We start from the raw sequence: 22,911 nt of genomic DNA, 5'->3' as shown, positions 1-22,911 counted from the left end.
GGCCAAAAAAGCAGAATTCCCCTTATTTTCGGGCAAAAAGGCAGAAATTCCCTGTATTTTGAAGCAAAATCTTAGAAACTCCCCTAATTTTGGCACAAAAAGACAGAAAATCTCCTTTTATCGGGGGCAAAAAGTCAGAAATTCCCCTTATTTTAGGGCAAAAAACAGAAATTCTGTTTATTTTTGGGGAAAAGGCAGAAATTGCACTTATTTTGAGTCAAATAGGCAAAAGATCACCTTATTTTGGGAAAAAAATGAAGAAATTTTTTTTTTATGGCAAAAAGGTATACATTCATTTTATTTTGGGCAAAAAGGCAGAAAGTCCACTTATTTTGGGGCAAAATTGCAGAAATTTCTTTTATTTTGGTACAAAATTGCAGAAATTTTTCTTATTTTGGGGCAAAAAGGCAGAAATTCCCCTTATTTTGAGGTAAAAAGGCTGAAATTCCCCTTATTTTGGGGAAAAAAGGTAGAAATTCCTTTTATTTTGGGGCAAAATTGCAAAAATTTCCCTTATTATGGGGAAAAATTGCAGAAATTTCCCTTATTTTAGGGCAAAATTGCAGAAATTTCACTTATTTCAGAGAAAAAAAGCAAAAATTTTTCTTATTTTGGGGCAAAAAGCAGAAATTCCCCCTATATTGTGGCAAAAAGCAGAAACTCACCTTATTTGGGGGTAAAATTGCAGAAATTTCACATATTTTATGGAAAAATGTCAGAAATTTTTCTTATTTTGAGGCAAAAAGTAAGAAATTCTTCTTATTTTGGGATAAAATTGTAGAAATATTCATTTTTGGGGGGCCAAAAGTCAGAAAATCCCCTTAATTTTGGACAAAAAGGCGGAAATTCCCCTTATTTTGGAGGAAAATTGCAGAAATTCCCATAATATTGTGGCAAAAATGCAGAAATTTCCTTTATTTGGGCCAAAAAGGCAGAAGTTCCCCTTATTTTCGGGCAAAAAGGCAGAAATTCCCCGTATTCTGAAGCAAAATTTCAGAAACTCCCCTAATTTTGGGGCAAAAAGGCTGAAATTCCCTTTATTTTGGGGCAAAAATACAGAAATTCACCTTATTATGGGGCAAAAATCAGAAATTTCCCTTATTATGGGTAAAAATTGCAGAAATTTCCCTTATTTTAGGGCAAAATTGCAGAAATTTCACTTCTTTCAGAGAAAAAAAGCAGAAATTTTTCTTATTTTGGGGCAAAAAGGCAAAAATTCACCTTATTTTGGGGCAAAAAGGCAGAAATTCACCTTAGTTTGGAGCAAAATTGCAGAAATTCCCCTAATATTGGGGCAAAATGCAGAAGTTTCCTTTATTTGGGTCAAAAAAGCAGAAGTTCTTCTTATTTTCGGGCAAAAAGGCAGAAATTCCCAATATTTTGAAGCAAAATTTTAGAAACTCCCCTAATTTTGGGGCAAAAAGGCAGAAATTCCCTTTATTTTGGGGCAAAAATAAAGAAATTCACCTTATTATGGGGCAAAAAGTTAGAAATTTCCCTTATTTTGGGGCAAAATTGAAGAAATTTCCCCTATTTTGGAGAAAAATTGCAGAAATTTCCCTTATTTTGTGGCAAAATTGTAGAAATTTCTTTTATTTTGGTACAGAATTGCAGAAATTTTTCTTATTTTGTGGCAAGAAGGCAGAAATTTTCCATATTTTGGGGCAAAAAGGCACAAATTTTTCTTATTTTCGGGCAAAATTGAAGAAATTTCATTTATTTTAAGGCAAAAAGTAGAAATTTATTTTATTATGGTACAAAATTGAAGAAATTTTCCTTATTTTGGACCAAAAGGCAGAAATTACACATATTTTGGGGCAAAAGGAAGAAATTCCTCTTATTTTGAGGTAAAATGCAGAAATTCTGATTATTTAGAGGTAAAATGCAGAAATTCCTCTAATATTGGGGGAAAAATGCAGAAATTCCCTTTATTTTGGGGCTAAAAGGCAGAAATTCCCCGTATTTTGAAGCAAAATTGCAGAAATTCTCATAATTTTCGGGCAAAAAGGCAGAAAATCTCGTTATTTTGGGGCAAAAAGACAGAAAATCTTCTTTTTTCAGGGGCAAATCTCAGAAATTTCCCTTATTTTGGGGAAAAATTGCAGAAATTTCCCTTATTTTGGGGCAAAATTGCAGAAATTTCACTTATTTCAGGGAAACAAAGCAGAAATTTCTCTTATTTTGGGGCAAAAAGCAGAAATTTCTTTTATTTTGGTACAAAATTGCAGAAATTTTTCTTATTTTGGGGCAAAAAGCAGAAATTCCCCTTATTTTGAGGTAAAAAGGCTGAAATTCCCCTTATTTTGGGGCAAAAAGCAGACATTTCTCTTATTTGGGAAAAAATTTTAGAAATTTCACTTATTTCAGGGCAAAAAGTCAGAAATTCCCCTTATTTGGAGGCAAAAAGACAGAAATTCCGTTTATTTTTGGGGAAAAGGCAGAAATTGCACTTACTTTGAGTCAACTAGGCGGAAAATCCCCTTATTTTGGGGAAAAAATGAAGAAATTTCCCTTTTTATGTCAAAAAGGTATACATTCCCTTTATTTTTGGGCAAAAAGGCAGAAATTCCCTGTATTTTGGAGCAAAATTGCAGAAATTGCCCTAATTTTGGGCAAAAAGGCAGAAATTTCATTTATTTGGGGTAAAACTGCAGAAATTTCACTTATTTCGTGGCAAAATGGCAGAAATTCCCCTTATTTTCAGCGAAAAAGGCAGAAAATCCCCGTGTTTTGGAGCAATATTGCAGTAATTCACCTAATTTTGGGGTAAAAAATGCAGTAATTTTCTTTATTTTGGGGCAAAACGGTAAAAAAATTCCTTTAATTTGGGGCAAAATGCAAAAATTCCCCTTATTTTAGGGCAAAATTGCAGAAATTTCCCTTATTATGGGAAAAAATTGCAGAAATTTCCCTTATTTTAGGGCAAAATTGCAGAAATTTCACTTATTTCAAAGACAAAAAGCAAAAATTTTTCTTACTTTGGGGCAAAAAGGCAGAAATTCGCCTTACTTTGGGGCAAAAAGGCAGAAATTCACATTATTTTGGAACAAACTTGCAGAAATTCCCCTAATATAGGGGCAAAAATGCAGAAATTTCTTTTATTTGGGCCAAAAAAGCAGAAGTTCCCCTTATTTTCGGGCAAAAAGGCAGAAATTCCCCGTATTTTGAAGCAAAATTTTAGAAACTCCCCTAATTTGGGGGCAAAAAGGCAGAAATTCTGTTTATTTTTGGGGAAAAGGCAGAAATTGCACTTATTTTGAGTCAAAAAGGCGGATAATCCCCTTATTTTGGGGAAAAAATGAAGAAATTTTTCTTTTTTATGGCAAAAAGGTATACATTCCTTTTATTTTTGGGCAAAAAGGCAGAAATTCCCCGTATTTTGGAGCAAAATTGCAGAAATTCCCCTAATTTTGGGCAGAAAGGCAGAAATTCCATTTATTTGGGGTAAAACTGCAGAAATTTCACTTATTTCGCGGCAAAATGGCAGAAATTCCCCTTATTTTCGGCGAAAAAGGCAGAAAATCCTTGTATTTTGGAGCAAAATTGCAGTAATTCACCTAATTTTGGGGTAAAAAATGCAGTAATTTTCTTTATTTTGGGGCAAAACGGCAGAAATTTCCCTTAATTCGGGGCAAAAGACAGAAATTCCCCTTATTTTAGGGCAAAATTGAAGAAATTTCCCTTATTTGTGGGCAAAAAACAGAAATTCCCCTTATTTTGGGGCAAAATTGCAGAAATTTCTTGTATTTTGGTACAAAATTGCAGAATTTTTTTTATTTTAGGGCAAAAATGCAGAAATTCCCCTTATTTTGAGGTAAAAATGCTGAAATTCCCCTTATTTTGGGGAAAAAAGGCAGAAATTCTCCTCATTTTGGGGCAAAAAGCAGACATTTCCCTTATTTGGGGAAAAATTTTAGAAATTTCACTTATTTCAGGGCAAAAAGTCAGAAATTCCCCTTATTTTGGGGCAAAAAGACAGAAATTCCGTTTATTTTTGGGGAAAAGGCAGAAATTGCACTTATTTTGAGTCAAATAGGCGGAAGATCACCTTATTTTGGAAAAAAAAGGAAGAAATTTTTTTTTATATGGCAAAAAGGTATACATTCATTTTATTTCAGGCAAAAAAGCAGAAAGTCCGCTTATTTTGGGGCAAAATTGCAGAAATTTCTTTTATTTTGGTACAAAATTGCAAAAATTTTTCTTATTTTGGGGCAAAAAAGCAGAAATTCCCCTTATTTTGAGGTAAAAAGGCTGAAATTCCCCTTATTTTGAAGAAAAAAGGCAGAAATTCCCCTTATTTTGGGGCAAAATTGCACAAATTTCCCTTATTATGGGGAAAAATTGCAGAAATTTCCCTTATTTTAGGGCAAAATTGCAGAATTTTCACTTATTTCAGAGAAAAAAAGCAAAAATTTTTCTTATTTTGGGGCAAAAAAGCAGAAATTCCCTTTATATTGTGGCAAAAAGGCAGAAATTCACCTTATTTTGGGGTAAAATTGCAGAAATTTCACATATTTTATGGAAAAATATCAGAAATTTTTCTTATTTTGAGGCAAAAAGTAAGAAATTCTTCTTATTTTGGGATAAAATTGCAGAAATATTCATTTTTGGGAGTCCAAAAGTTAGAAAATCCCCTTAATTTTGGACAAAAAGGCGAAAATTTCCCTTATTTTGGAGGAAAATTGCAAAAATTCCCATAATATTGTGGCAAAAATGCAGAAATTTCCTTTATTTGGGCCAAAAAGGCAGAAGTTCCCCTTATTTTCGGGCAAAAAGGCAGAAATTCCCCGTATTCTGAAGCAAAATTTCAAAAACTCCCCTAATTTTGGGGCAAAAAGGCTGAAATTCCCTTTATTTTGGGGCAAAAATACAGAAATTCACCTTATTAGGGGGCAAAAATCAGAAATTTCCCTTATTATGGGGAAAAATTGCAGAAATTTCCCTTATTTTAGGGCAAAATTGCAGAAATTTCACTTATTTCAGAGAAAAAAAGCAAAAATTTTTCTTATTTTGGGGCAAAAAGGCAAAAATTCGCCTTATTTTGGGGCAAAAAGGCAGAAATTCACCTTAGTTTGGAGCAAAATTGCAGAAATTCCCCTAATATTGGGGCAAAATGCAGAAGTTTCCTTTATTTGGGCCAAAAAAGCAGAAGTTCCCCTTATTTTCAGGCAAAAAGGCAGAAATTCCACATATTTTGAAGCAAAGTTTTAGAAACTCCCCTAATTTTGGGGCAAAAAGGCAGAAATTCCCTTTATTTTGGGGAAAAAATACAGAAATTCACCTTATTATGGGGCAAAAAGTCAGAAATTCCCCTTATTTTGGGGCAAAATTGAAGAAATTTTCCTTATTTTGGAGCAAAATTGCAGAAATTTCCCTTATTTTGTGGCAAAATTGTAGAAATTTTTTTTATTTTGGTACAGAATTGCAGAAATTTTTCTTATTTTGTGGCAAGAAGGCAGAAATTTTCCATATTTTGGGGCAACAAGGCACAAATTTTTCTTATTTTTTGGCAAAATTGCAGAAATTTCATTTATTTTAGGGCAAAAAGTAGAAATTTATTTTATTATGGTACAAAATTGAAGAAATTTTCTTTATTTTGGAACAAAAATGCAGAAATTCCCTTTAATTTAGGGCTAAAAGGCAGAAATTCCCGGTATTTTGAAGCAAAATTGCAGAAATTCTCATAATTTTCGGGCAAAAAGACAGAAAATCTCATTATTTTGGGGCAAAAAGACAGAAAATCTTCTTATTTCGGGGGCAAAAACTCAGAAATTCCCCTTATTTTGGGGAAAAATTGCAGAAATTTCCCTTATTTTGGGGCAAAATTGCAGAAATTTTACTTATTTCAGGAAAACAAAGCAGAAATTTTTCTTATTTTGGGGCAAAAAAGCAGAAATTTCTTTTATTTTGGTACAAAATTGCAGAAATTTTTCTTATTTTGGGGCAAAAAGCAGAAATTCCCCTTATTTTGAGGTAAAAAGGCTAAAATTCCCTTATTTTGGGGTAAAAAGGCAGAAATTCTTCTTATTTTGGGGCAAAAAGCAGACATTTCCCTTATTTGGGAAAAAATTTTAGAAATTTCACTTATTTCAGGGCAAAAAGTCAGAAATTCCCCTTATTTTGGGGCAAAAAGACAGAAATTCCGTTTATTTTTGGGGAAAAGGCAGAAATTGCACTTATTTTGAGTCAACTAGGAGGAAAATCCCCTTATATTGGGGAAAAAAATGAAGAAATTTCCCTTTTTATGGCAAAAAGGTATACATTCCCTTTATTTTTGGGCAAAAAGGCAGAAATTCCCTGTATTTTGGAGCAAAATTGCAGAAATTGCCCTAATTTTGGGCAAAAAGTCAGAAATTTCATTTATTTGGGGTAAAACTGCAGAAATTTCACTTATTTCGTGACAAAATGGCAGAAATTCCCCTTATTTTCAGCAAAAAAGGCAGAAAATCCCCGTGTTTTGGAGCAATATGGCAGTAATTCACCTAATTTGGGGGTAAAAAATGCAGTAATTTTCTTTATTTTGGGGCAAAACGGTAGAAATTTCCCTTAATTCGGGGCAAAAGGCAAAAATTCCCCTTATTTTAGGGCAAAATTGCAGAAATTTCCCTTATTTTGGGAAAAAATTGCAGAAATTTCCCATATTTTAGGGCAAAATTGCAGAAATTTCACTTATTTCAAAGTAAAAAAGCAAAAATTTTTCTTATTTTGGGGCAAAAAGGCAGAAATTAGTCTTATTTGGGGGCAAAAAGGCAGAAATTCTCTTTATTTTGCAACAAAATTGCAGAAATTCCCCTAATATTGGGGCAAAAATGCAGAAATTTCCTTTATTTGGGCCAAAAAAGCAGAAGTTCCCCTTATTTTCGGGCAAAAAGGCAGAAATTCCCCGTATTTTGAAGCAAAATTTTAGAAACTCCCCTAATTTTGGGGCAAAAAGGCAGAAATTTCCTTTATTTTGAGGCAAAAATACAGAAATTCATTTTATTATGGGGCAAAAAGTCAGAAATTCCCGTTATTTTGCGGCACAATTGAAGAAATTTCCGTTATTTTGGAGAAAAATTGCAGAAATTTCCCTTATTTTGGAGCAAAATTGTAGAAATTTCTTCTATTTTGGTACAGAATTGCAGAAATTTTTCTTATTTTGTGGCAAGAAGGCAGAAATTTTCCATATTTTGGGGCAAAAAGGCACAAATTTTTCTTATTTTCGGGCAAAATTGCAGAAATTTCATTTATTTCAGGGCAAAAAGCAGAAATTCCTTTTATTATGGTACAAAATTGAAGAAATTTTCCTTATTTTGGAACAAAATGGCAGGAATTTTCCATATTTTGGGGCTAAAGGCAGAAATTCCTCTTATTTTGAGGTAAAATGCAGAAATTCCGCTTTATTAGACGTAAAATGCAGAAATTCCCCTAATATTGGGGAAAAATGCAGAAATTCCCTTTATTTTGGGGCTAAAAGGCAGAAATTCCCCATATTTTGAAGCAAAATTGCAGAAATTCTCATAATTTTCGGACAAAAAGGCAGAAATTCTTCTTATTTTGGGGCAAAAAGACAGAAAATCTTTTTTTTCGGGGGCAAAAAGTCAGAAATTTCCTTTATTTTGGGGAAAAATTGCAGAAATTTCCCTTATTTTGGGGCAAAATTGCAGAAATTTCACTTATTTCAGGGAAAAAAGGCAGAAGTTTCACTTATTTTGGGGCAAAAAAGAAGAAATTTCTTTTATTTTGAAACAAAATTAAAGAATTTTTTTTATTTTGGGCAAAAAGGCAGAAATTCCTTTTATTTTTTGGGAAAGAGGCTGAAATTCCCCTTAATTTGGGGCAAAAAAGCTGAAATTCCCCAGTTTTGGGGCAAAAAGCAGACATTTTCCTTATTTTGGTGAAACATTTTAGAAATTTCACTTATTTTAGGGCAAAAAGTCAGAAATTCCTTTTATTTTGGGGCAAAAAAACAGAAATTCCGTTTATTTTGGGGAAAAGGCAGAAATTTCACTTATTTTGAGTCAAAAAAATGGAAAATCCCCTTAATTTGGGAAAAAAATGAAGAAATTTCTCTTTTTTATGGCAAAAAGGTACACATTCCCTTTATTTTTGGGCAAAAAGGCAGAAATTCCCCGTATTTTTGAGCAAAATTGCAGAAATTCCCCTAATTTTGGGCAAAAAGGCAAAAATTCCTCTTATTTGGAGTAAAACTGCAGAAATTTCACTTATTTTGCGGCAAAATGGCAGAAATTCTCCTTATTCTCGGCAAAAAATGCAGAAAATCCCCGTATTTTGGAGCAAAATTGCAGTAATTCACCTAATTTTGGGGTAAAAAATGCAGTAGTTTTCTTTATTTTGGGGCAACGGAAGAAATTTCCCTTAATTCGGGGCATAAGGCAGAAATTCCCCTTATTTTAGGGCAAAATTGCAGAAATTTCCCTTATTTGTGGGCAAAAAACAGAAATTCCCCTTATTTTGGGGCAAAATTGCAGAAATTTTACTTATTATAGGGAAAAATTGCAGAAATTTTCTTTATTATGTGGCAAAATTGGAGAAATTTCTTTTGGTACAGAATTGCAGAAATTTTTCTTATTTTGTGGCAAGAAGAAAGAAATTTTCTATATTTAGGGGCAAAAAGGCACAAATTTTTCTTATTCTCGGGCAAAATTGCAGAAATTTCACTTATTTAAGGGCAAAAAGCAGAAATTTCTTTTATTATGGTACAAAATTGAAGAAATTTTCCATATTTTAGAACAAAAAGGCAGAAATTCCCCATATTTTGGGGCAAAAGGCAGAAATTCCTCTTACTTTGAGGTAAAATGCAGAAATTCCGCTTATTTAGAGGTAAAATGCAGAAATTCTCCTAATATTGGGGAAAAATGGAGAAATTCCCTTTATTTTGGGGCTAAAAGGCAGAAATTCCCGGTATTTTGAAGCAAAATTGCAGAAATTCTCATAATTTTTAGGCAAAAAGGCACAAATTCTCCTTATTTTGGGGCAAAAAGACAGAAAATCTCCTTTTTTCGGGGGCAAAAAGTCAGAAATTCTCCTTATTTTGGGGCAAAATTGCAGAAATTTCCGTTATTTTGCGGGAAAATTGCAGAAATTTCACTTATTTCAAAGAAAAAGGCAGAAATTTCTTATATTTTGGGGCAAAAAAGCAGAAATTTCTTTTATTTTGGTACAAAATTGCAGAAATTTTTCTTTTTTGAGGCAAAAAGGCAGAAATTTCCCTTCTTTTGGGGAATAAAATGAAGAAATTTCACTTTTTTATGGCAAAAAGTTATACATTCCCTTTATTTTTGGGCAAAAAGGCAGAAATTTCCCGTATTTTGGAGCAAAATTGCAGAAATTCCCCTAATTTTGGGCAAAAAGGCAGAAATTCCATTTATTTGGGGTAAAACTGCAGATATTTCACTTATTTCGTGGCAAAATGGCAGAAATTCCCCTTATTTTCGGCAAAAAAGGCAGAAAATCCCCGTATTTTGGAGCAAAATTGCAGTAATTCACCTAATTTTGGGGTAAAAAATGCAGTAATTTTCTTTATTTTGGGGCAAAACGGCAGAAATTCGCCTTATTTTGGGGCAAAAAGTCAGAAATTCACCTTATTTTGGAGCAAAATTGCAGAAAATCCCCTAATATTGGGGCAAAATGCAGAAATTTCCTTTATTTGGGCCAAAAAAGCAGAAGTTCCCCTTATATTCGGGCAAAAAGGCAGAAATTCCCCATATTTTGAAGCAAAATTTTAGAAACTCTCCTAATTTTGGCGCAAAAAGACAGAAAATCTCCTTTTTTGGGGGGCAAAAAGTCAGAAATTTTCCCTTACTTTGGAGCAATATTGCAGAATTTTCTTTATTTTGGGGCAAAATTGCAGAAATTTCCCTTATTTTGGGGCAAAATTGCAGAAATTAAACTTATTTCAGGAAAGAAAGGCAGAAATTTCTCTTATTTTGGGGCAAAAAAGCAGAAATTTCTTTTATTTTGGTACAAAATTGCATAAATTTTTCTTATTTTGGGGCAAAAAGGCAGAAATTCCCCTTATTTTGAGGTAAAAAGGCTAAAATTACCCTTATTTGAGGGCAAAAAGGCAGGAATTCCCCTTATTTTGGTGCAAAAAGCAGACATTTTTCATATTTATGGAAATATTTTAGAAATTTCACTTATTTCAGGGAAAAAGTCAGAAATTCCCCTAATTTTGGGGCAAAAAGGCCGAAATTCTGTTCATTTTTGGGGAAAAGGCAGAAATTGCACTTATTTTGAGTCAAAAAGGCGGATAATCCGCTTATTTTGAGGAAAATTTGAAGAAATTTCTTTTTTTTATGGCAAACGTATACATTTCTTTTATTTTTGGGCAAAAAGGAAGAAGTTCCCCGTATTTTGGAGCAAAATTGCAGAAATTCCCCTAATTTTGGGCAAAAAGGCAGAAATTCCATTTATTTGGGGTAAAACTGCAGAAATTTCACTTATTTCACGGCAAAATGGTAGAAATTCCCCTTATTTTCGGCGAAAAAGACAGAAAATCCCGTATTTTGGAGCAAAATTGCAGTAATTCACCTAATTTTGGGGATAAAAATGCAGTAATTTTCTTTATTTTGGGGCAAAACGGCAGAAATTTCCCTTAATTCGGGGCAAAAGGCAGAAATTCCCCTAATTTTAGGGCAAAATTGCAGAAATTTCCATTATTTGTGGGCAAAAAACAGAAATTCTTCTTTTTTTGGGGCAAAATTGCAGAAATTTCTTTTATTTTGGTACAAAATTGCAGAAATTTTTTTTAATTTAGGGCAAAAATGCAGAAATTCCCCTTATTTTGAGGTAAAAATGCTGAAATTCCCCTTATTTTGGGGAAAAAGGCAGAAATTCCCCTCATTTTGGGGCAAAAAGCAGACATTTCCCTTATTTGGGGAAAAATTTTAGAAATTTCACTTATTTCAGGGCAAAAAGTCAAAAATTCCCCTTATTTTGGGGCAAAAAGACAGAAATTCCGTTTATTTTTGGGAAAAGGCAGAAATTGCACTTATTTTGAGTCAAAAAGGCGGAAAATCCCCTTATTTTAAGGAAAAAAATGAAGAAATTTCCCTTTTTTATGGCAAAAAGGTATACATTCCCTTTTTTATGGCAAAAAGGTATACATTCACTTTATTTCGGGCAAAAAGGCAGAAATTCCCCGTATTTTCTAGCAAAATTGCAGAAATTGCCCTAATTTTGGGCAAAAAGGCAGAAATTCCATTTATTTGGGGTAAAACTGCAGAAATTTCACTTATTTCGCGGCAAAATGGCAGAAATTCCCCTTATTTTCGGCGAAAAAGGCAGAAAATCCCCGTATTTTGGAGCAAAATTGCAGTAATTCACCTAATTTTGGGGTAATAAATGCAGTAGTTTTCTTTATTTTGGGGCAAAATGGCAGAAATTTCCCTTAATTCGGGGCAAAAGGCAGAAATTCCCCTTATTATAGGGCAAAATTGCAGAAATTTCCATTATTTGTGGAAAAAAACAGAAATTCTTCTTATTTTGGGGCAAAATTGCAGAAATTTCTTTTATTTTGGTACAAAATTGCAGAAATTTTTTTTTATTTTAGGGCAAAAATGCAGAAATTCCCCTTATTTTGAGGTAAAAATGCTGAAATTCCCCTTATTTTGGGGAAAAAGGCAGAAATTCCCCTCATTTTGGGGCAAAAAGCAGACATTTCCCTTATTGGGGGAAAAATTTTAGAAATTTCAGTTATTTCAGGGCAAAAAGTCAAAAATTCCCCTTATTTTGGGGCAAAAAGACAGAAATTCCGTTTATTTTTCGGAAAAGGCAGAAATTGCACTTCTTTTGAGTCAAAAAGGCGGAAAATCCCCTTATTTTAAGGAAAAAAATTAAGAAATTTCCCTTTTTTATGGCAAAAAGGTATACATTCCCTTTTTTATGGCAAAAAGGTATACATTCCCTTTATTTCGGGCAAAAAGGCAGAAATTCCCCGTATTTTCTAGCAAAATTGCAGAAATTGCCCTAATTTTGGGCAAAAAGGCAGAAATTCCATTTATTTGGGGTAAAGCTCCAGAAATTTCACTTATTTCGCGGCAAAATGGCAGAAATTCCCCTTATTTTCGGTGAAAAAGGCAGAAAATCCCCATATTTTGGAGCAAAATTGCAGTAATTCACCTAATTTTGGGGTAAAAAATGCAGTAGTTTTCTTTATTTTGGGGCAAAACGGCAGAATATTCCCTTAATTCGGGGCAAAAGGCAGAAATTCCCCTTATTTTAGGGCAAAATTGCAGAAATTTCCATTATTTGTGGGCAAAAAACAAAAATTCCCCTTATTTTGTTGCAAAATTGCAGAAATTTCTTTTATTTTGGTACAAAATTGCAGAAATTTTTTTTATTTTAGGGCAAAAATGCAGAAATTCCCCTTATTTTGAGGTAAAAATGCTGAAATTCCCCTTATTTTGGGGAAAAAGGCAGAAATTCCCCTCATTTTGGGGCAAAAAGCAGACATTTCCCTTATTTGGGGAAAAATTTTAGAAATTTCACTTATTTCAGGGCAAAAAGTCAAAAATTCCCCTTATTTTGGGGCAAAAAGACAGAAATTCCGTTTATTTTTGGGAAAAGGCAGAAATTGCACTTATTTTGAGTCAAAAAGGCGGAAAATCCCCTTATTTTAAGGAAAAAAATGAAGAAATTTCCCTTTTTTATGGCAAAAAGGTATACATTCCCTTTTTTATGGCAAAAAGGTATACATTCCCTTTATTTCGGGCAAAAAGGCAGAAATTCCCCGTATTTTGGAGCAAAATTGCAGAAATTGCCCTAATTTTGGGCAAAAAGGCAGAAATTCCATTTATTTGGGGTAAAACTCCAGAAATTTCACTTATTTCGCGGCAAAATGGCAGAAATTCCCCTTATTTTTGGCGAAAAAGGCAGAAAATCCCCGTATTTTGGAGCAAAATTGCAGTAATTCACCTAATTTTGGGGTAAAAAATGCAGTAGTTTTCTTTATTTTGGGGCAAAACGGCAGAAATTTCCCTTAATTCGGGGCAAAAGGCAGAAATTCCCCTTATTTTAGGGCAAAATTGCAGAAATTTCCCTTATTTGTGGGCAAAAAACAGAAATTCCCCTTATTTTGGGGCAAATTTGCAGAAATTTCCCTTATTACGGGGAAAAATTGCAGAAATTTCCCTTATTTTAGGGCAAAATTGCAGATATTTCAATTATTTCAGAGAAAAAAAGCAAAAATTTTTCTTATTTTGGGGCAAAAAGGTGGAAATTCGCCTTATTTTGGGGCAAAAAGGCAGAAATTCACCTTATTTTGGAGCAAAATTGCAGAAATTCCCCTAATATTGTGGCAAAACTGCAGAAATTTCCTCTATGTGGGCCGAAAAAGCAGAATTCCCCTTATTTTCGGGCAAAAAGGCAGAAATTCCCCGTATTTTGAAGCAAAATTTTAGAAACTCCTCTAATTTTGGCACAAAAAGACAGAAAATCTCCTTTTATCGGGGGCAAAAAGTCAGAAATTCCCCTTATTTTATGGCAAAAAACAGAAATTCTGTTTATTTTTGGGGAAAAGGCAGAAATTGCACTTATTTTGAGTCAAATAGGCAAAAGATCACCTTATTTTGGGAAAAAATGAAGAAATTTCTTTTTTTTATGGCAAAAAGGTATACATTCATTTTATTTCGGGCAAAAAGGCAGAAAGTCCACTTATTTTGGGGCAAAATTGCAGAAATTTTTTTTATTTTGGTACAAAATTGCAGAAATTTTTCTTATTTTGGGGCAAAAAGGCAGAAATTCCCCTTATTTTGAGGTAAAAAGGCTGAAATTCCCCTTATTTTGAAGAAAAAAGGCAGAAATTCCCCCTTATTTTGGGGCAAAATTGCACAAATTTCCCTTATTATGGGGAAAAATTGCAGAAATTTCCCTTATTTTAGGGCAAAATTTCAGAAATTTCACTTATTTCAGAGAAAAAAAGCAAAAATTTTTCTTATTTTGGGGCAAAAAGCAGAAATACCCCCTATATTGTGGCAAAAAGGCAGAAATTCACCTTATTTTGGGGTAAAATTGCAGAAATTTCACATATTTTATAGAAAAATGTCAGAAATTTTTCTTATTTTGAGGCAAAAAGTAAGAAATTCTTCTTATTTTGGGATAAAATTGCAGAAATATTCATTTTTGGGAGTCCAAAAGTCAGAAAAACCCTTAATTTCGGACAAAAAGGCGGAAATTCCCCTTATTTTGGAGGAAAATTGCAGAAATTCCCATAATATTGTGGCAAAAATGCAGAAATTTCCTTTATTTGGGCCAAAAAGGCAGAAGTTCCCCTTATTTTCGAGCAAAAAGGCAGAAATTCCCCGTATTCTGAAGCAAAATTTCAGAAACTCTTCTAATTTTGGGGCAAAAAGGCTGAAATTCCCTTTATTTTGGGGCAAAAATACAGAAATTCTCCTTATTATGAGGTAAAAATCAGAAATTTCCCTTATTATGGGGAAAAATTGCAGAAATTTCCCTTATTTTAGGGCAAAATTGCAGAAATTTCACTTATTTCAGAGAAAAAAAGCAAAAATTTTTCTTATTTTGGGGCAAAAAGGCAAAAATTCGCCTTATTTTGGGGCAAAAAGGCAGAAATTCACCTTAGTTTGGAGCAAAATTGCAGAAATTCCCCTAATATTGGGGCAAAATGCAGAAGTTTCCTTTATTTGGGCCAAAAAAGCAGAAGTTCCCCTTATTTTTGGGCAAAAAGGCAGAAATTCCCCATATTTTGAAGCAAAATTTTAGAAACTCCCCTAATTTTGGGGCAAAAAGGCAGAAATTCCCTTTATCTTGGGGCAAAAATACAGAAATTCCCCTTATTTTGGGGCAAAATTGAAATATTTTCCCCTATTTTGGAGCAAAATTGCAGAAATTTCCCTTATTTTGTGGCAAAATTGTAGAAATTTCTTTTATTTTGGTACAGAATTGCAGAAATTTTTCTTATTTTGTGGCAAGAAGGCAGAAATTTTCTATATTTTGGGGCAAAAAGGCACAAATTTTTCTTATTTTCGGGTAAAATTGCAGAAATTTCATTTATTTTAAGGCAAAAAGTAGAAATTTATTTTATTATGGTACAAAATTGAAGAAATTTTCCTTATTTTGAACCAAAAGGCAGAAATTACACATATTTTGGGGCGAAAGAAAGAAATTCCTCTTATTTTGAGGTAAAATGCAGAAATTCCGCTTATTTAGAGGTAAAATGCAGAAATTCCTCTAATATTGGGGGAAAAATGCAGAAATTCCCTTTTTTGGGGGGCTAAAAGGCAGAAATTCCCCGTATTTTGAAGCAAAATTGCAGAAATTCTCATAATTTTCAGGCAATAAGGCAGAAAATCTCGTTATTTTGGGGCAAATAGACAGAAAATCTTCTTTTTTCAGGGGCAAATCTCAGAAATTCCCCTTATTTTGAGGAAAAATTGCAGAAATTTCCCTTATTTTGGGGCAAAATTACAGAAATTTCACTTATTTCAGGGAAACAAAGCAGAAATTTCTCTTATTTTAGGGCAAAAAAGCAGAAATTTCTTTTATTTTGGTACAAAATTGCAGAAATTTTTCTTATTTTGGGGCAAAAAGCAGAAATTCCCCTTATTTTGAGGTAAAAAGGCTGAAATTCCCCTTATTTTGGGGCAAGAAGCAGACATTTCCCTTATTTGGGAAAAAATTTTAGAAATTTCACTTATTTCATGGCAAAAAGTCAGAAATTCCCCTTATTTGGAGGCAAAAAGACAGAAATTCCGTTTATTTTTGGGGAAAAGGCAGAAATTGCACTTATTTTGAGTCAACTAGGCGGAAAATCCCCTGATTTTGGGGAAAAAATGAAGAAATTTCTTTTTTAATGGCAAAAAGGTATACATTCCCTTTATTTTTGGGCAAAAAGGCAGAAATTATCATATTTTGGAGCAAAATTGCAGAAATTGCCCTAATTTTGGGCAAAAGGCAGAAATTCCATTTATTTGGGGTAAAACTGCAGAAATTTCACTTATTTCATGGCAAAATAGCAGAAATTCCCCTTATTTTCAGCGAAAAAGGCAGAAAATCCCCGTGTTTTCGAGCAATATTGCAGTAATTCACCTAATTTTGGGGTAAAAATGCAGTAATTTTCTTTATTTTGGGGCAAAACGGCAGAAATTCGCCTTATTTTGGGGCAAAAAGTCAGAAATTCACCTTATTTTGGAGCAAAATTGCAGAAAATCCCCTAATATTGGGCAAAAATGCAGAAATTTCCTTTATTTGGGCCAAAAAAGCAGAAGTTCCCCTTATATTCGGGCAAAAAGGCAGAAATTCCCCATATTTTGAAGCAAAATTTTAGAAACTCTCCTAATTTTGGCGCAAAAAGACAGAAAATCTCCCTTTTTGGGGGGCAAAAAGTCAGAAATTTTCCCTTACTTTGGAGCAATATTGCAGAATTTTCTTTATTTTGGGGCAAAATTGCAGAAATTTCCCTTATTTTGGGGCAAAATTGCAGAAATTAAACTTATTTCAGGAAAGAAAGGCAGAAATTTCTCTTATTTTGGGGCAAAAAAAGCAGAAATTTCTTTTATTTTGGTACAAAATTGCATAAATTTTTCTTATTTTGGGGCAAAAAGGCAGAAATTCCCCTTGTTTTGAGGTAAAAAGGCTAAAATTACCCTTATTTGAGGGCAAAAAGGCAGGAATTCCCCTTATTTTGGTGCAAAAAGCAGACATTTTTCATATTTATGGAAAAATTTTAGAAATTTCACTTATTTCAGGGAAAAAGTCAGAAATTCCCCTTATTTTGGGGCAAAAAGACAGAAATTCCGTTTATTTTTCGGAAAAGGCAGAAATTGCACTTATTTTGAGTCAAAAAGGCGGAAAATCCCCTTATTTTAAGGAAAAAATGAAGAAATTTCCCTTTTTTATGGCAAAAAGGTATACATTCCCTTTTTTATGGCAAAAAGGTATACATTCCCTTTATTTCGGGCAAAAAGGCAGAAATTCCCCGTATTTTCTAGCAAAATTGCAGAAATTGCCCTAATTTTGGACAAAAAGGCAGAAATTCCATTTATTTGGGGTAAAACTGCAGAAATTTCACTTATTTCGCGGCAAAATGGCAGAAATTCCCCTTATTTTCGGCGAAAAAGGCAGAAAATCCCCATATTTTGGAGCAAAATTGCAGTAATTCACCTAATTTTGAGGTAAAAAATACAGTAGTTTTCTTTATTTTGGGGCAAAACGGCAGAAATTTCCCTTAATTCGGGGCAAAAGGCAGAAATTCCCCTTATTTTAGGGCAAAATTGCAGAAATTTCCATTATTTGTGGGCAAAAAACAGAAATTCCCCTTATTTTCTTGCAAAATTGCAGAAATTTCTTTTATTTTGGTACAAAATTGCAGAAATTTTTTTTATTTTAGGGCAAAAATGCAGAAATTCCCCTTATTTTGAGGTAAAAATGCTGAAATTCCTTTTATTTTGGGGAAAAAGGCAGAAATTCCCCTCATTTTGGGGCAAAAAGCAGACATTTCCCTTATTGGGGGAAAAATTTTAGAAATTTCAGTTATTTCAGGGCAAAAAGTCAAAAATTCCCCTTATTTTGGGGCAAAAAGACAGAAATTCCGTTTATTTTTGGGAAAAGGCAGAAATTGCACTTCTTTTGAGTCAAAAAGGCGGAAAATCCCCTTATTTTAAGGAAAAAAATGAAGAAATTTCCCTTTTTTATGGCAAAAAGGTATACATTCCCTTTTTTATGGCAAAAAGGTATACATTCCCTTTATTTCGGGCAAAAAGGCAGAAATTCCCTGTATTTTGGAGCAAAATTGCAGAAATTCCCCTAATTTTGGGCAAAAAGGCAGAAATTCCATTTATTTGGGGTAAAACTGCAGAAATTTCACTTATTTCGCGGCAAAATGGCAGAAATTCCCCTTATTTTCGGCGAAAAAGGCAGAAAATCCCCGTATTTTGGAGCAAAATTGCAGTAATTCACCTAATTTTGGGGTAAAAAATACAGTAGTTTTCTTTATTTTGGGGCAAAATGGCAAAAATTTTCCTTAATTCGGGGCAAAAGGCAGATATTCCTCTTATTTTAGGGCAAAATTGCAGAAATTTCCCTTATTTGTGGGCAAAAAACAGAAATTCCCCTTATTTTGGGGCAAATTTGCAGAAATTTCCCTTATTACGGGGAAAAATTGCAGAAATTTCCCTTATTTTAGGGCAAAATTGCAGATATTTCAATTATTTCAGAGAAAAAAAGCAAAAATTTTTCTTATTTTGGGGCAAAAAGGTGGAAATTCGCCTTATTTTGGGGCAAAAAGGCAGAAATTCACCTTATTTTGGAGCAAAATTGCAGAAATTCCCCTAATATTGGGGCAAAACTGCAGAAATTTCCTCTATGTGGGCCAAAAAAGCAGAATTCCCCTTATTTTCGGGCAAAAAGGCAGAAATTCCCCGTATTTTGAAGCAAAATTTTAGAAACTCCTCTAATTTTGGCACAAAAAGACAGAAAATCTCCTTTTATCGGGGGCAAAAAGTCAGAAATTCCCCTTATTTTAGGGCAAAAAACAGAAATTCTGTTTATTTTTGGGGAAAAGGCAGAAATTGCACTTATTTTGAGTCAAATAGGCAAAAGATCACCTTATTTTGGGAAAAAATGAAAAATTTCTTTTTTTTATGGCAAAAAGGTATACATTCATTTTATTTCGGGCAAAAAGGCAGAAAGTCCACTTATTTTGGGGCAAAAAGGCAGAAATTCCCCTTATTTTGAGGTAAAAAGGCTGAAATTCCCCTTATTTTGAAGAAAAAAGGCAGAAATTCCCCTTATTTTGGGGCAAAATTGCACAAATTTCCCTTATTATGGGGAAAAATTGCAGAAATTTCCCTTATTTTAGGGCAAAATTGCAGAAATTTCACTTATTTCAGAGAAAAAAAGCAAAAATTTTTCTTATTTTGGGGCAAAAAAGCAGAAATTCCCCCTATATTGTGGCAAAAAGGCAGAAATTCACCTTATTTTGGGGTAAAATTGCAGAAATTTCACATATTTTATAGAAAAATGTCAGAAATTTTTCTTATTTTGAGGCAAAAAGTAAGAAATTCTTCTTATTTTGGGATAAAATTGCAGAAATATTCATTTTTGGGAGTCCAAAAGTCAGAATATCCATTTAATTTCGGACAAAAAAGCCGAAAATTCCCCTTATTTTGGAGGAAAATTGCAGAAATTCCCATAATATTGTGGCAAAAATGCAGAAATTTCCTTTATTGGGGCCAAAAAGGCAGAAGTTCCCCTTATTTTCGGGAAAAAAGGCAGAAATTCCCCGTATTCTGAAGCAAAATTTCAGAAACTCTTCTAATTTTGGGGCAAAAAGGCTGAAATTCCCTTTATTTTGGGGCAAAAATACAGAAATTCACCTTATTATGGGGTAAAAATCAGAAATTTTCCTTATTATGGGGAAAAATTGCAGAAATTTCCCTTATTTTAGGGCAAAATTGCAGAAATTTCACTTATTTCAGAGAAAAAAAGCAAAAATTTTTCTTATTTTGGGGAAAAAATGCAAAAATTCGCCTTATTTTGGGGCAAAAAGGCAGAAATTCACCTTAGTTTAGAGCAAAATTGCAGAAATTCCCCTAATATTGGGGCAAAATGCAGAAGTTTCCTTTATTTGGGCCAAAAAAGCAGAAGTTCCCCTTATTTTTGGGCAAAAAGGTAGAAATTCCCCATATTTTGAAGCAAAATTTTAGAAACTCCCCTAATTTTGGGGCAAAAAGGCAGAAATTCCCTTTATCTTGGGGCAAAAATACAGAAATTCCCCTTATTTTGGGGCAAAATTGAAGTATTTTCCCCTATTTTGGAGCAAAATTGCAGAAATTTCCCTTATTTTGTGGCAAAATTGTAGAAATTTCTTTTATTTTGGTACAGAATTGCAGAAATTTTTCTTATTTTGTGGCAAGAAGGCAGAAATTTTCCATATTTTGGGGCAAAAAGGCACAAATTTTTCTTATTTTCGGGCAAAATTGAAGAAATTTCATTTATTTTAAGGCAAAAAGTAGAAATTTGTTTTATTATGGTACAAAATTGAAGAAATTTTCCTTATTTTGAACCAAAAGGCAGAAATTACACATATTTTGGGGCAAAAGAAAGAAATTCCTCTTATTTTGAGGTAAAATGCAGAAATTCTGCTTATTTAGAGGTAAAATGCAGAAATTCCTCTAATATTGGGGGAAAAATGCAGAAATTCCCTTTATTTTGGGGCTAAAAGGCAGAAATTCCCCGTATTTTGAAGCAAAATTGCAGAAATTCTCATAATTTTCGGGCAATAAGGCAGAAAATCTCGTTATTTTGGGGCAAAAAGACAGAAAATCTTCTTTTTTCAAGGGCAAATCTCAGAAATTCCCTTTATTTTGAGGAAAAATTGCAGAAATTTCCCTTATTTTGGGGCAAAATTACAGAAATTTCACTTATTTCAGGTAAACAAAGCAGAAATTTCTCTTATTTTAGGGCAAAAAAGCAGAAATTTCTTTTATTTTGGTACAAAATTGCAGAAATTTTTCTTATTTTGGGGCAAAAAGCAGAAATTCCCCTTATTTTGAGGTAAAAAGGCTGAAATTCCCCTTATTTTGGGGCAAGAAGCAGACATTTCCCTTATTTGGGAAAAAATTTTAGAAATTTCACTTATTTCAGGGCAAAAAGTCAGAAATTCCCCTTATTTGGAGGCAAAAAGACAGAAATTCCGTTTATTTTTGGGGAAAAGGCAGAAATTGCACTTATTTTGAGTCAACTAGGCGGAAAATCCCCTGATTTTGGGGAAAAAATGAAGAAATTTCTTTTTTAATGGCAAAAAGGTATACATTCCCTTTATTTCGGGCAAAAAGGCAGTAATTCCCTGTATTTTGGAGCAAAATTGCAGAAAATCCCCTAATTTTGGGCAAAAAGGCAGAAATTCCATTTACTTGGGGTAAAACTGCAGAAATTTCACTTATTTCGTGGCAAAATAGCAGAAATTCCCCTTATTTTCGGCGAAAAAGGCAGAAAATCCCCGTGTTTTGGAGCAATATTGCAGTAATTCACCTAATTTTGGGGTAAAAAATGCAGTAATTTTCTTTATTTTGGGGCAAAACGGTAGAAATTTCCCTTAATTCGGGGCAAAAAGCAGAAATTCCCCTTATTTTAGGGCAAAATTGCAGAAATTTCCCTTATTATGGGAAAAAATTGCAGAAATTTCCCTTATTTTAGGACAAAATGGCAGAAATTTCAATTATTTCAAAGAAAAAAAGCAAAAATTTTTCTTATTTTGGGGCAAAAATGCAGAAATTCGACTTGCTTTGGGGCAAAAAGGCAGAAATTCACTTTATTTTGGAACAAACTTGAAGAAATTCCCGTAATATAGGGGCAAAAATGCAGAAATTTCTTTTATTTGGGCCAAAAAACCAGAAGTTCCCCTTATTTTCGGGCAAAAAGGCAGAAATTCCCCGTATTTTGAAGCAAAATTTTAGAAACTCCCCTAATTTGGGGGCAAAAAGGCAGAAATTCTGTTTATTTTTGGGGAAAAGGCAGAAATTGCACTTATTTTGAGTCAAAAAGGAGGATAATCCCCTTATTTTGGGGAAAAATGAAGAAATTTCCCTGTTTTATGGCAAAAAGGTATACATTCCTTTTATTTTTGGGCAAAAAGGAAGAAATTCCCCATATTTTGGAGCAAAATTGCAGAAATTCCCCTAATTTTGGGCAGAAAAGCAGAAATTCCATTTATTTGGGGTAAAACTGCAGAAATTTCACTTATTTCGCAGCAAAATCGCAGATATTCCCCTTATTTTCGGCGAAAAAGGCAGAAAATCCCCGTATTTTGGAGCAAAATTGCAGTAATTCACCTAATTTTGGGGTAAAAAATGCAGTAATTTTCTTTATTTTGGGGCAAAACGGCATAAATTTCCCTTAATTCGGAGCAAAAGGCAGAAATTCCCCTTATTTTAGGGCAAAATTGAAGAAATTTCCCTTATTTGTGGGCAAAAAACAGAAATTCCCCTTATTTTGGGGCAAAATTGCAGAAATTTCTTTTATTTTGGTACAAAATTGCAGAAATTTTTTTATTTTAGGGTAAAAATGCAGAAATTCCCCTTATTTTGAGGTAAAAATGCTGAAATTCCCCTTATTTTGGGGAAAAAAGGCAGAAATTCTCCTCATTTTGGGGCAAAAAGCAGACATTTCCCTTATTTGGGGAAAAATTTTAGAAATTTCACTTATTTCAGGGCAAAAAGTCAGAAATTCCTCTTATTTTGGAGCAAAAAGACAGAAATTCCGTTTTTTTGGGGAAAAGGCAGAAATTGCACTTATTTTGAGTCAAAAAGGCGGAAAATCCCCGTATTTTAAGGAAAAAATGAAGAAATTTCCCTTTTTTATGGCAAAAAGGTATACATTCCCTTTATTTTGGGCAAAAAGGCAGAAATTCTCCGTATTTTGGAGCAAAATTGCAGAAATTGCCCTAATTTTGGGCAAAAAGTCAGAAATTCCATTTATTTGGGGTAAAACTGCAGAAATTTCACTTATTTCGCGGCAAAATGGCAGAAATTTTCCTTATTTTCGGCGAAAAAGGCAGAAAATCCCTGTATTTTGGAGCAAAATTGCAGTAATTCACCTAATTTTGGGATAAAAAATGCAGTAGTTTTCTTTATTTTGGGGCAAAACGGCAGAAATTTTCCTTAATTCGGGGCAAAAGGCAGAAATTCCCTTTATTTTAGGGCAAAATTGCAGAAATTTCCCTTATTTGTGGGCAAAAAACAGAAATTCCCCTTATTTTGGGGCAAATTTGCAGAAATTTCCCTTATTACGGGGAAAAATTGCAGAAATTTCCCTTATTTTAGGGCAAAATTGCAGATATTTCAATTATTTCAGAGAAAAAAGTAAAAATTTTTCTTATTTTGGGGCAAAAAGGCGGAAATTCGCCTTATTTTGGGGCAAAAAGGCAGAAATTCACCTTATTTGAAG

The sequence above is a fragment of the Micromys minutus genome, assembly GCF_963924665.1.
Source record: "Micromys minutus genome assembly, contig: SCAFFOLD_43, whole genome shotgun sequence".
NCBI classification, from domain to species: Eukaryota; Metazoa; Chordata; class Mammalia; order Rodentia; family Muridae; genus Micromys; species Micromys minutus.
The sequence above is the reverse complement of the archived record's forward strand: the minus strand, read 5'-3'. Positions refer to the sequence as shown.